Here is a 14,198-nt window from a genome sequence, read left to right as displayed (position 1 = left end):
AGCCGATCTCCCCCGGGGAGACTCCATGGAGGACGAGGGAGCTGGTCATCACAGGTCCCCTGGGAGCGAAGGCCGAGCCATTAATTCAGAGGGTCTAAGACCAGGACGGGAGCAGGCTGAGCTGGCCTCTCGCACTGCATGGGCCAGAGACTGACCCAGGGGTTCCTGCATCCAGCCCGTAGCTGGGGATGGAGCTAGCACAGAGCTGGAGAGGGGACAACCCGTCTGTGCGACTCCACGTGATGGAGAAGCTGCTGCGTCCCAGGGCAGTCGGTCCTGAGGGTGACGTCCCCTCCCCGTTAAAACACGAGCCGGCGTCCTGCCCTGAGAGGGGACGTTTTGGCTATTTGGGATCTTTATAACAGGGGCAGCAGCAGGGCCTGTTCCCAGGCAGCCCCAGCCTTGCTGGGACACCCCCCACCCCACCCGGGGCAAAGGGATTTGGCCCCTTGGAGGCCTTTCTTCTGAGATGGGCCATTGGTGCGGGGGCAGAGCTAGGAATAGAACCCAGGAGTCCTGATGCCTACCCCTGCTCTAACCACTAGACCCCACTCCCCTCTCCTCTGAGCTGGGGATAGAGCCCAGGAGTCCTGGCTCCCACTGCCTGCTCTAACCTCTAGACCCCACTCCCCTCATCCCAGAGCTGGGACGGAACCCAGGAGTCCTGATGCCCAGCTTGGAAGCAGGGCCAAACTCATTTCATGTGATGCCTGTCAGTAATTTTTATTCTCCACCATCATGGGCTAGACTGGAGCAGAGGGAACCTGATCCCCAAGGCCAGCCCAGCCCCCCAACACCTTCTCCCGCCCGGATCAAACCTGTGTTCACAGAGCGGCACTGCACAGCCTCAGCCACTAGGGGGCGCCACAGCCCCACGCCAAGGCCACAGCCCCAGGGTCCATGCTGGGCTGCGTCTGGTCCCTCAACTGTCCCCCAAGAATCCCCATAGTGCCTGAGCAGGATAATTACCCACATGGCAGGCACACGCACCACACACACTAGTGCCCACGTGCACACACACTCCGGCATGCACACAAACGTGCAGATGTGTGCTCATGTCTGTGAACAAGTACCGATGTACAACAGGTGCGCCCACACCCATGCACGGGCACAGAGGTACAGACATCTATGTTCACACACACCGGCAGCCTGCTGCAGCATCAGATACAGGGACAAGGAGCCCCCAGGAATCTCCCTGCTGCTCAAACAGCAGCCAGGCTGGAATGGAGGGAGAATTCTTCAAACTTTCCCGCCGGCGACGAGCTGCAGTGACTCAGCCCAGAGATAAGCGTTTGTGGGGCCCTGCCCCCACTACCCCCCTGGGACATGGCCAGAATCCCCCAAGCAACCCCCTGCCACCAGCCTCAGTGCAACCCACTTAGCAGGGAATCAGTATTTTCTCTGGCCCTGCTCCCCACAGCGCCCTCTGCTGGGTCAGCCCAGGACTGCAATAATAACACTCCAGCACTTTACCCAGGGCTTGCTGCTGCTGCTGCCCCTGGGGTCCCGTGTAGCCGGCAGGAGCTGGGTATCGCGCCCCCCCAGGCTGCCCCCTCAGACGGCAACGGCCGGGCGGTGACCACTACCAGTGAGCGCCGTCCCCTCCCACCGCGCTGGGAAGCCGTGAATCATGGAACAACCTCGGACAAGAGCTGACGCAGGCACTTGAGAGACCCGAACTCCCCCAACCTCTGGATTCCCACCTGGCCCTCCTCAACCCCTGCATCCAACCTGCCCCCCCTTGACCCCAGATTCCCACCTGAACCCCCAAACTGGGCCCCCTGCTCTCTGGGTCCCACATGGCCCCCCAGACCTCTGGACTCCCACCTACCCCCTGGGTCCAACCTGTCTCCCCTGCTCTTTAGGTCTGAACTGCCCCCTCCTGGGTCTGACAAGACCCTCCCAACCAGTTCCCTGGATCCAGTACAGCTACCCTGGATCTGGCATGCGCCCCCTGCGACCCAATGGGGACTCATCCCATCTCCTGTGCTCCCAGGTCTGCGTGGAGTCACCCCAGGGAGGGATCTGACCCACAGCCTGGGTACAGGAGAGGCCACGCTAACTCCTGGGGTGCGTGGGAGGCACAGGTGGGGGGGCGCAGCACCCAGACCAAACCGTTCACCCCCAAGGGACCCAAGTCACTTGGCACCATCAGCCTGGGGGGTGCAGGGTGGGGGGCAGAGTCTCCTCTCACTGCCCCAGGAGTCAACCCATTGTAAACCAGGCCCAGTTACTGCCACCTGAACAGATGCGCTTAGTTCTCCTTTCCCACATGGGGTATAAATCTGGAGTAACCCTGCTGTGAAACGGTGTAAGGGAGGGATGTGCCCTCCCCCTAACCTGCATGGACTGTCAGAGACCTCCCCCCCTCCCCCCCGACACAGCCTCATTGGTACCATCCCAGCCCCGAGGACGTCCCGCCCCTGAGGTCAGTCTGGGGGGTGGAATCAGAGCTGCCCCCCCACCTCCGGGGCGCTGGAGGAAGAGAGGCTGGCGCTGAGAAATGGTGCCGGGACAAATGGGTGATTCTCCCCCTGACGCAATGGAAAGGGCCCGACTCCCGCAGCCGCGGCCCCAGACAAAGTGCAGACAGTCCCCGTCTCTGCCCTCCCCCACGCCGGACAGACGTGCGCTCGCCCTGGGGCGCTGGATCAGAGCCACCACAGAGCCCGGCTGCTGGCGGGAGGGAGGGATCCGGGCTGGCATCAGCCTGGACACAAACTCTGGGGCAGGAGCACATCCCAAGGGGGAGGGGCTGGGCTGACAGGGTGGGGGCTGCTCTGGGAATGGACTATGGAAAAGTGACACACACACACACACACGTGTGTGTCAGGCAGATCCACCGACTGGAGTGACGGGCACACAACGCTCTCAGCACTGGCATGAACACACCCCAACCCAGCACAGCCAGCCCGGCTACCGGCGGACGAGCCGAACTCTCATCTGGATCCAACATCCTCAGAATGAATCGTTAGCTCAGCTCAGTCGGCTGCACCTGCCCAGACCTGGGAAGGTCAATGGGGCCATTAGGGGCACGGAGAGCATCATGGGGGGAGGGGGGGGACAGGACCATGCAGGGGTGTGACAGAGCGATTCTGGCGGGACCCAACTGAGAGTGCCAAATCAGGACCAATTGCTCAAACAGGGCAGTTACAGCCCTAGGCTGGGGTTTTTCCACCTCTAAGGCAAACCAAACCAACCAGACAAAAGGACTTTGGTCTCACCCCATTGGCTAACCACAAGTCACACAAGCAATTTCCTTAGACACTCCAGTCTCCCAGTATCACCACCAGTGCACTCGTCCTGGGGATAAATGGTTATGAAAACCAACACCCCAATAAAATAAAAAGGTTCCCTCAATCCCAAAGGACCAAGCCCCAGACCCAGGTCAATATACACATCAGATCTTACCCACAAATCACGCCGTTGCCAATCCTTTAGAATCTAAAATCTAAAGGTTTATTTCCAAAGGGAAAAAGGTAGAGATGAGAGCTAGAATTGGTTAAATGGAATCAACTACATACAGTAATGGCAAAGTTCTTAGTTCAGGCTTGCAGCAGTGATGGAGTAAACTGCAGGTTCAATTTGAGTCTCTGGAATACATCCCCCGCTGGGATGGGTCGGTCAGTCCTTTGAGTAGAGCTTCAGTTTGTAGCAAAGTCCTTCCAGAGGTAAGAAGCAGGATTGAAGACAAGATGGAGATGATACATCAGCCTTATATAGACTTTTCCAGGTGTAAGAATCCCTTTGTCCTCACGGTGGAAACTTACAGCAAAAACAATATGGAGTTTTCAGTCACATGAACAAGTTTCTGCATACTTTGCTGAGTCACAAGGCGTGTCTGCCTTCTCTTCATGGGTCAATTGTGTAGCTGATGGCCCTTTAATGAGCCATCAAGCCAGCTATGCCGGGCTAACATCAGCTTTGTCTGGGACACTTTCCAGAGGCAGAGCATTACAGACAGTATAGAGCCAATACTTATACTTAAACTACAAAATGATACACAGACATACAGACAGCATAATCATAACCAGCAACCCAGAACCTGGTCTTAGACACCTTATATGACCCCCTTTACCTAGGATTTGGTGCTACCACAGGACCTTGGTTGCAACCCATGTTCTATATGGTTCCCATTTATCTCAATAACGTCACACCCCCAACGCAAAAGTGATGCAGGAAGGGATGACAAAACATCACTGACTGCATCCTAAGAGCTCCCCACTCTGGACAATGCATCAGCCACGATATTTTCCTTCCCCTTTATGTGGACTATATCCATTTCATACTCTTGAAGGGCCAAACTCCAGCGCAGCAATCTGGAATTGGTACCTTTGGCCTTGTGCAGCCAGACCAGAGGGGCCTGATCACTCAACACAGTGAAACTTTTGTTGTACAAATAGGGCCTAAGCTGCTTGACAGCCCAGACAATGGCATAACATTCCTTCTCAATGGGAGCGTAATTTTGCTCAGTGGGGGACAATTTCTTGCTTAGATACACCACGGGATGTCTTTTATCCCCTTCCCCTTCTTGCATCAGTACTGCCCCAAGCCCGATATTGGAAGCATCTGTACACAGCAGAAAAGGTTTGCTGAAATCTGGGCTGGCCAAAACTGCTCTTTAGCCAAAGCACTCTTGATGCTTTGAAATCCCTGCTCACAGGCCTCGGTCCATCGCACCTGGTCTGGTTTTTCCTTTTTCGTCAGGTCTGTGATGGGAGCAACGATGTCACTGAATCCCTGAACAAACCTCCTGTAATAGTTGGCCAGACCAATGAACGATTGGACCTGTTTCTTAGTTCTAGGGACAGGCCAGTTTTTAATGGCCTCCACCTTCAAAGGCTCAGGGCGCAGTTGCCCATTGCCCACCCTGTGCCCTAGGTAGGTCACCTCAGCAGCTCCCATTCTGCATTTAGACACCTTAACAGTTAGATTGGCCTCTCTGAGCCGGTGCAGCACAACCCCTGTGTGGTTAAGGTGATCTTGCCACGAACTGCTGAATATGGCCAGGTCGTCTTTATAGGCCCTGGCAAAAGACTCTAATCCCCGTAGGACCTCGTTTATAAGTCTCATGAAAGTAGCCCCTGAATTACGCATCCCAAAGGGCAACACTTTGAACTCATACAGGCCAGATTCCACTATGAAAGCGGATTTTTCTTGTGCATCAGCATCTAGGGGAATTTGCCAATATCCCCTAGTCAAATCCAGGGTGCTTATAAACTTTGCCCCCCCCAGTGTATCCAATAGATCCTCTATTCTGGGTGTGGGGTAAGGGTCAGGCTGAGTGATCGCATTTAGCTTCCTGTAATCCACACAAAACCTCATGGTTTTATCCTTCTTTGGCACCATCACAATGGGAGAGGCCCAGGGGCTCATGGATTGGGTAATTACCCCCATTGTCAGCATGCTTTTTACTTCCTCCTGGATCTGCCTTTGCATCTCTCCCTTGGCCCTGTAAGCTCTGCTGGGAGCTGGGCGGGGACCCACCGGCTGAATGGTGTGTGTCATCCTATCAGTGAGCCCTGGCCTGTTGGAGAAGGTTCGCTTGTGGTGTGTTAACAACATTAGCAGCTCCTTTCTTTGAGGGGGGGATAAACCCTCCCCCATCTCAATGCTTTCAAGAGGCGTCTCTTCCTGGCTTTCAGCAACCATGTCAATCAAAGGGACAGACACTGCCTCTTCCTCAGCACAACAGATCATGTTCACATTTACCTCCCTTGCATGATAAGCCTTCATTCTGTTCACATGCACTGTCTGCACACTCCCCTGGAGCTCTGGCTTTCCCACGTCATAGGTCACCTCATTAATTTTCTCCACTACCTCCATGGGCCCCATCCAAACATCTTTCATTTTGTTCCTCCGGACAGGATCTAGCACCAACACCATGTCCCCTATTTCAAACGCTCTCTCCTTAGCATCTCTATCATACCAGGCTTTCTGAGAATCCTGGCTCTCTTTCAGATTCTGCTCAACCAACTTCATCATCTCCTGCAAACTCTCCTTGAACTGAGCCACATACTCAGCCACTGGCTGCTCTGTCTCCTTCACATTACCTTCCCACGAGTCACGGACCAAATCTAGGGGCCCCCGGACCTGCCTCCCATAGAGCAGCTCAAAGGGAGCAAACCCTGTAGACTCTTGGGGCACACTCCTGTACGCATACAATAGATACGGCAGCAGAACATCCCAGTCATTCTGGCGTCTATCAACGTACATTTTCAGCATAGACTTTAGGGTTCCATTGAACCTTTCCACTAAGCCATTAGTCTGGGGGTGGTAGGGAGCAGCCTTCAGGTGCTTTACCCCACATAACTCCCACAACTGCTTGAAAACCACGGACATGAAGTTAGACCCACGGTCAGACAATATTTCTTTAGGAAAACCCACCCTGCTGAAAATAGAGAACAAGGCCACTGCCACTGTCTCTGCCTCAATATTAGCCAAGGCTACAGCCTCAGGATATCTGGTAGCAAAATCTACCAACACCAGAATGTATTTCTTCCCATTTCTGGAGGGTCTTGGGAATGGCCCCACAATATCCACAGCCACTCTGGCAAAAGCCTCCCCAATAACAGGCAGAGGCTGGAGGGGCACCTTGCTAGGCCCCCTTAACCCCTTACGCTTCTGGCACAGTTCACAGCTCCTGCAGTAATCTCTCAGCCATTGCAGCAGCTCTCTAACCAATCAAACTCTCAAACCCCAAAATTCGAATTTGGATAGCGTGGGGTTCTGACCCAAAGCTTAATTGACCTGGTTCTGTGGATCCAAGCACGACTACGCCACTGTGACAGAGCGATTCTGGCGGGACCCAACTGAGAGTGCCAAATCAGGACCAATTGCTCAAACAGGGCAGTTACAGCCCTAGGCTGGGGTTTTTCCACCTCTAAGGCAAACCAAACCAACCAGACAAAAGGACTTTGGTCTCACCCCACTGGCTAACCACAAGTCACACAAGCAATTTCCTTAGACACTCCAGTCTCCCAGTATCACCACCAGTGCACTCATCCTGGGGATAAATGGTTATGAAAACCAACACCCCAATAAAAGAAAAAGGTTCCCTCAATCCCAAAGGACCAAGTCCCAGACCCAGGTCAATATACACATCAGATCTTACCCACAAATCACGCCGTTGCCAATCCTTTAGAATCTAAAATCTAAAGGTTTATTTCCAAAGGGAAAAAGGTAGAGATGAGAGCTAGAATTGGTTAAATGGAATCAACTACATACAGTAATGGCAAAGTTCTTAGTTCAGGCTTGCAGCAGTGATGGAGTAAACTGCAGGTTCAATTTGAGTCTCTGGAATACATCCCCCGCTGGGATGGGTCGGTCAGTCCTTTGAGTAGAGCTTCAGTTTGTAGCAAAGTCCTTCCAGAGGTCAGAAGCAGGATTGAAGACAAGATGGAGATGATACATCAGCCTTATATAGACTTTTCCAGGTGTAAGAATCCCTTTGTCCTCACGGTGGAAACTTACAGCAAAAACAATATGGAGTTTTCAGTCACATGAACAAGTTTCTGCATACTTTGCTGAGTCACAAGGCGTGTCTGCCTTCTCTTCATGGGTCAATTGTGTAGCTGATGGCCCTTTAATGAGCCATCAAGCCAGCTATGCCGGGCTAACATCAGCTTTGTCTGGGACACTTTCCAGAGGCAGAGCATTACAGACATTACAGAGCCAATACTTATACTTAAACTACAAAATGATACACAGACATACAGACAGCATAATCATAACCAGCAACCCAGAACCTGGTCTTAGACACCTTATATGACCCCCTTTACCTAGGATTTGGTGCTACCACAGGACCTTGGTTGCAACCCATGTTCTATATGGTTCCCATTTATCTCAATAACGTCACAAGGGGGCACCGGGGGCAGGATTTCCCTCGCACACCCTTGTCACAATGCACCAGGCTCGCCCAGGGGTGACTGACCCTCCCATCTGTTTACTGAGTGCCCGTCACATCGCCCCACTGCAGGATAACAGCCTACTCCTCTGCATGCTGAGGGCACTCCCCCCTTAGCCCACCCCACTGGGCTGCTCTGCTCTGTGTCAGAGCTGGACTCTAAGAAACAACAATCAGAGGCTCTGGCCTCAGGAGAATGGTGCCTCCTGGGGCCACAAGGGGTTAAGATGACAGAGTCTTGCCAGGGTGGGGGCTAAGCCCCCCACCCCCATTCCTGGCCTGCAGCCCCCCAGAGGCAGCCTGCACAGCTGGGTTGATTTAGCTCCGCACAGTCTGGGCTTCGTTTCTCAGACAGGCTCAGCTGTGGTTTCCTCTGGAATCTGCTGCCCCCGGGGTGTCCCCCTTCCCCTGACGCACACGGGGTCCCAGCAGTGGGCGCCGCTTCCCAGATGGGGCCGGAAGCGCCAGCCAAGTCCCCCCAGCGCTGGGGGCTGGCGGCCGGCGGCCATGGCTGGTCAATCTCTCTCTAGGCTTTCTGTGGGCCCATGAACCCCAATCCCTGGTTGCAGGCAGGAGCCCGGACCGGCTGCTGCTCAAATTCCAACCCAGGAGCTGCTGGCTGGGACCAGCTGGGGGCCGTCTGCAAAGGGCCCCATGGTGTTCCCACCCCCGGCCGAGCAGCCCCGGCCCCAGAGGCCCGCAGGCCCCAGCAGCACCCCCGCTCTCCTGCAATCAGACATGCAGGGCTGGGCTGGCCCCTGTGCTGAGGCAGGACCAGCTCATCCCTAGCCCATCCCTGTAGGGGTTTGTCCAACCTGTTCTTAACACCCCAGGGCTGGGGTCTCCACAGCCGCCGCTCTTCCCCCAACAGAAGTTTGTCCACGAAAAGAAATCACCCCTCCCCCCGTCTCTGAAATCCGAGGGCCGACAGGGCTGCAGCACCACAGCAAACGTACAGGCTGGAAGGCCCCTCCGTGAACACCTCCGGCCTCTTTGTAACAGCCCTCAGCATATGTGGGGGCTGCTCTCAGGTCCCTTTAACCTTTCCGCACTGGTCTGGTTTTTAAACTTCTGCTCATGTTTGTGGCTCCCCTCTGGCCTCTCTCCAACGTGTCCACATCTTCCCGAAAGCGCCAGCGCCCAGAACTGGACACACGACTCCAGCTGAGGCCTCCCCAGTGCCGAGCAGGGCAGGACAGTCACCTCCCGTGTCATACAGAGCAGTGGTTCTCAGCCAGGGGTACGTGTACCCCCGGGGGGACGCACAGGTCTTTCGAGGGTACATCAACGCATCTAGATATTTGCCTAGTTTTACACGTAACCCTTCTGCCCAGCTGCGTTGGCAGCAACAAGGGCCGGGGTCAGTATCTAGCGGTTCCGTTTCAATAACACAACACAAAACCGGCTCGAGCCCCCACCCAGTGACCGGGGACAATTACATACCCCCCCGGGCGCCTCTAGGAGGCAATACTTCCCCTCTCACAAGCACGGAGTCTGAGTGTAGCAAAAGCCTTTCAATAAAGGAGGGAAACAATGCGGCATCATGTTGGGGAAACCCCACAAACAGGATTCATAACAAACCATGAGCAAAAGACCCACCCCCAAGTGAGTCTGGCAGTGTCCTTTTCCCCTCGGGGTCTTTTTTTTTTTTTTTTATAGACTCATAGACTCTAAGGTCAGAAGGGACCATTATGATCATCTAGTCTGACCTCCTGCACAGCGCAGGCCACAGAATCCTACCCATCCACTTCTATAACAAACCCCTAACCTATGTCTGAGTTACTGAAGTCTTCAAATTGTGGTTTGAAGACCTCAAGCCGCAGAGAATCCTCCAGCAAGTGACCCATGCCCCAAGCTGCAGAGGAAGGCGAAAAACCTCCAGGGCCTCTGCCAATCTGCCCTGGAGGAAAATTCCTTCCCGACCCCAAATATGGCGATCAGAATAAACCCTGAGCATGTGGGCAAGACTCACCAGCCAGGAAAGAATTCTCTGTAGTAACTCAGATCCCAACCCATCTAACATCCCATCCCAGACCAATGGGCCTACTTACCTGCTGATAATCAAAGATCAATTGCCAAAATTAATTGCCAACATTAGGCTATCCCATCATACCATCCCCTCCATAAACTTATCAAGCTTAGTCTTAAAGCCAGATTTGTCTTTTGCACCCACTATTCCCTTTGGAAGGCTGTTCCAGAACTTCACTCCTCTTAAGTCCAGCAACCCGAAAAAACACCCAAAAGTCCAACACCCCAAAAGTCTCTGGCCCTGGTCAGTGCAGCCCCAGAGTTCAACAGTTTATCTGCAGAGTTTTACCTCCCAGCCCGGGGCGGGGGCAGGGGCGGGGGGGAGGAATGAAGGGGTGTTAAGGAGCATCTTATGTGGTCCGAGGCCGACTGCCCCAGTTTGTGCAGCACCTGGCGCATGGGGCCCCGCATCTCAGTCTGGGGTCTGTAGCTGCTACCATAACACACCTAATGCACGAGAGGAAGTGACCTGACCCAGTCTCTGTAGAAAGGCCAAAGACGGGCTGCACCTAGAGACCCAACACCCAGGGCTGAAGCAGAGGGGTGGGGAGGCAGGGGGAGAAGGGAGGGGGCAGTAGTTTGCTAGGCCAATGGAGCGAGGCTGTCACCCCAGCTGGGGGGCTGCCCCACGGAGCGAGACCGTGGGATCTGGGGGAAGCGCCAAGGCCGGCTCTGTTGTGAAAACATCTGGGGGGTAACTAGGGGTTTTATTGGTTCCCTTTTCACGAGGCCACTTATCTCCTGGCTACTTCCCCCCACTTCTCCGAAGGGCAGGACTCAAGCGGTGTCGAAAGCCCTGAGCTGTTAGGGGCGGCAGTGGGGCCGGTTGGTAACAAGGTTCGCTGAGGTCATCCCAGCTACAAGTGCTGAGCACAGAGCCTGTCCCACTAGGGAGCCTGGCCCTGCGGCAGCTGTTGTGAGGGACCTGGTGTTCGTGCCCAGGTGTGCAAGGACACCCAGGGGCTGGGGATTGGTGCGAGGGACCCAGGTGATAGTACCCAGGTGTGCAAGGACACCCAGAGTGCTGGGTCTCCCCCACCCGACACCTCTCAAAGCAGACATTTTTCTCAGAATCAATCCCAGTGGGTGTAAACCGGCCTAGCTCCATTGAGCTCAGTGGAAGGAGGCCAATTCACACCAGCCGGGCTCTGGCCCCCCTGCACTTTCCTCTGCCCTGGGTAGTTTCCAGGATTCGCTGTCACCTCAGCATCTCGCTGCTACTGCGTAACCCTGCGGGGATCCGGAGAACGCCCCCCCCCATGATACTGTTTCTGCCTTTCTGCCCAGTCCCCCGCATCTCACAACAGGGGCCTGATCCCCACTGTACCAGAACGACGGCCCCTGGCAAAGAGGAGACAGGCCAAGGAGGAATCTACCGACAGATCCCGGCAGCTCAGTTCCCACCCAGGCCCGTAGCTCCAGACGTTGGTGAGACTAGACACGTTCGCTACGTCAGTTCTCACGTTACAGCCCTGCCAGCCAAGGGGCGATGGGGAGAGATGCTGCCAGGCCGAGGCCGACACCCGGACACGAGCGCTGCCGGCCCTTTCCTGACAGCGCGTTGGCGGCACTTCAGCCCCATCCAGCCCTAAAGCGCCTCATGGGCATTCACAGCCTGCACGGCCCCACTGCTGAGAAAGAGCTGCCACCAGCCCCATTTTACAGGTGGGGAGACTGAGGCACTGAGTGACAACTCACCCACTGTCTCAGAGCAAATGGCAGCTGGGAAGAGAACTCAGGAGTCCTGGCTCCCAGCTCCCCGCTGCTTTATGAAACCAGGAAATAAAATACAAAAACCAAAGCCACTGATCAAACAAATGGCTGGCACCAATTCTACTGTCACTGCTGCTATTTATTAGCCATACTGCTGTGGCACCAAGGCCCCATTGTACCAAACTCAGCACCTACAAGCCTTGGTATTGAGAGCCAATGACCCAAAGAGACAAGGCAAGAGAAGAACCATTTGCCCCATTTTACTGCTGTGGAAACTGAGGCACAGAACAATTCAGTGCCAGAGCTGAGAATTGAACCTGGATTTTCCCCATCCCAGCGTAGCCCCAGAACCACTTGGGCACCTGTGCCACAGAGCTGCTGCCAGCTGGGCTGTGCCACACAGGTCTCAGGAGGCATCAAAGATAACAGCAGCTACAGGAGCCCAAACTACCCCTGGATCCAATCCTGAGCCCATCGCACCAGCAGGACAGCGCCTGCCTCCAACGGGAGCTGAGTTGGAACATGCAGTGCAGGATCCAGAGCCCAGCTGGGGACCCACATGCCAAATGTTGGCACCTAAAATCTGGCACCTAAATCCACAACAAGGCTCCTAAAATAGCTGGCCTGCCTGGCTGGTTATGCCCAGATTATGCAGGATCTGAGAATGCTTGTTATTAAGTGAATTACGGTAGCGACTGTCAGCCCTGACCAAAATTGAGGCCCTATTGTGCTAGGGGCTGCACAGACCCACAGCAAGAAACAGTCCCTGCCCGAAAGGGCTCCTAGTCTCAACTGACAAAAGGCAAGTCGGGAAACTGAGGCACGGAGCAGGGATGCAATTTGCCAAATCAGTGGAAAGAACCCAGGTGTTCTGACTCCCACCCCGACGCTGTCGACTAGACGGCGCTGCCTGCCTACAAATCGCAGCCCCTTTGTAAGTCAGGCTTCTTGTTTCAGGAACCTAAGTCTGAATTGAAAACCAGACCCCCTCAAAGCTCTGGGAAGGTGGGTGGGCACAGACCCAGGGCAGCACTGATGTCTCCATCTCCCACCCTCCTTCCCCAGAGGGCGGCTGGACTGGCAGGGCCAAGCAGGGCAAGGAATGCTCCATTTTATTAATCACTTGGCACCACATGGACAGAAATATTTCTGAAAACGAGGTTTCTCTGCTGGCGTCACAGGCATGGCACCTCCCCCCCCCCCCAGGACATAGGAGGCACAGAGGGGTGCAGCACTGAGCACCCAACAGGATCCAGCCCTTTGTACAGCCAGCCACTTAGACAAGAACTCATGACTAACACCCCTCCCCTAGCTGTGGGGATAGAACCCAGGAGTTCGGGTCCCCAGCCTCCCCTGCTCTAGCCATTAGACCCCACTCCCCTCCCACTGCTGGGATAGAACCCAGGAGTCCTAGGTTTGCTTCTAGCCCTGAAGGCATCTAAAGCCAGGCAAATGCTCCTTTAAGTGAAAGACATAAGAACATAAGAACGGCCCTACTGGGTCAGACCAAAGGACCATCTAGCCCAGTATCCTGTCTTCCTACAGTGGCCAGTGCCAGGTGCCCCAGAGGGAATGAACAGAACAGGTAATTATCAACTGATCCATCCTCTATGGCCCATTCCCAGCAAGAGGAGGAGAAATACTTGAGAGAAATAAAAACTAAATAGGTGTTTTAAAGATGTTATAGACAGAAATAAGCAAGAGAGAGAGAGAGAGAAATGGCTCCTGGCCCTTGTCTCTGGACCAAATTTTGCTTATTTACCCCACTGTGATTCTGGTGTAAATCCAATGAAGTCAGTTCTCTCATTAAGAACTATTATTACTGTAGTAATATTTCGGAACCCCGGCTTTGTGCCGCTACAGAAAGCTGCCTCACCCAGCTACCTGGAAATGCCCCTCCTGTACTGGCTCTATGTTACAGCCCCCAGGCACAGTGGGCATTCCCAGAGGTGAGCAGTGTGGCCAACGTACTCCTCCACTCCGGCTATTGCCAGCTGCTGGAATGGTCCCTTGGGGCTACAGACAGTTGGGGATGAATCAGGGAAGGCTTTGGGCTGCTCTGCTTCCAGGGACCAGACTGATCCGCAGTTATCCCCTGGGATTCAGTAGTTGTGAACGTGGTGAAAAGCCATCTGGGACCCCTCCATGCTCTGGTCTCATAGTGAGCCCATCTCAGATGAGCCCATCTCAGCCAGCCCAGGAATCTGGCCCAGTAAATCTAAGGGCATTTCAGTGAGTCTGGAGGGAGTCTCAGCTGGTGCAATGTGACCACTGGAGGGAGCAGAGGAAATTGCACGTTACACCAATGTAGCGTATGCCTAGGGGTAAACTCTAGCTCAGGGAGACAGACCAGGGCTTGCTCTGACCCAGCTGGCATGTCAAAAATTGAAGCGTGGCCGCGCTTGGGCAAGTAACAGGAGAGGCTCCCTGCCCCGACTACGATCCCGTCCAAGACCACAGATACGCCCTCAGGCCGGCCAGCCCCTCCCGCCCCATAGCGACACTTCTATTTCTAGCTAGATGAGACCTAGCGCGACTATGTCTTCTTCAG

General features: G+C 54.6%; 2 protein-coding genes across 3 annotated transcripts in view; one reads left to right on the top strand and one right to left on the bottom strand.

Annotated features, from left to right (window-relative positions):
* LOC120391382 (adhesion G protein-coupled receptor E5-like) overlaps nucleotides 1-14,198 on the top strand; it is a 1,047,477-nt gene that overhangs the window by 924,799 nt on the left and 108,480 nt on the right. The gene's annotated exons all lie outside the window — the stretch shown is intronic.
* LOC120390991 (adhesion G protein-coupled receptor E3-like) overlaps nucleotides 1-14,198 on the bottom strand; it is a 50,091-nt gene that overhangs the window by 35,707 nt on the left and 186 nt on the right. The window lies entirely within an intron of this gene.

Source organism: Mauremys reevesii, linkage group 25, assembly GCF_016161935.1.
Source record: "Mauremys reevesii isolate NIE-2019 linkage group 25, ASM1616193v1, whole genome shotgun sequence".
NCBI lineage: Eukaryota > Metazoa > Chordata > Testudines > Geoemydidae > Mauremys > Mauremys reevesii.
Note: the sequence above shows the minus strand (reverse complement) of the source record. Positions and strands in the feature narration are given on the sequence as shown.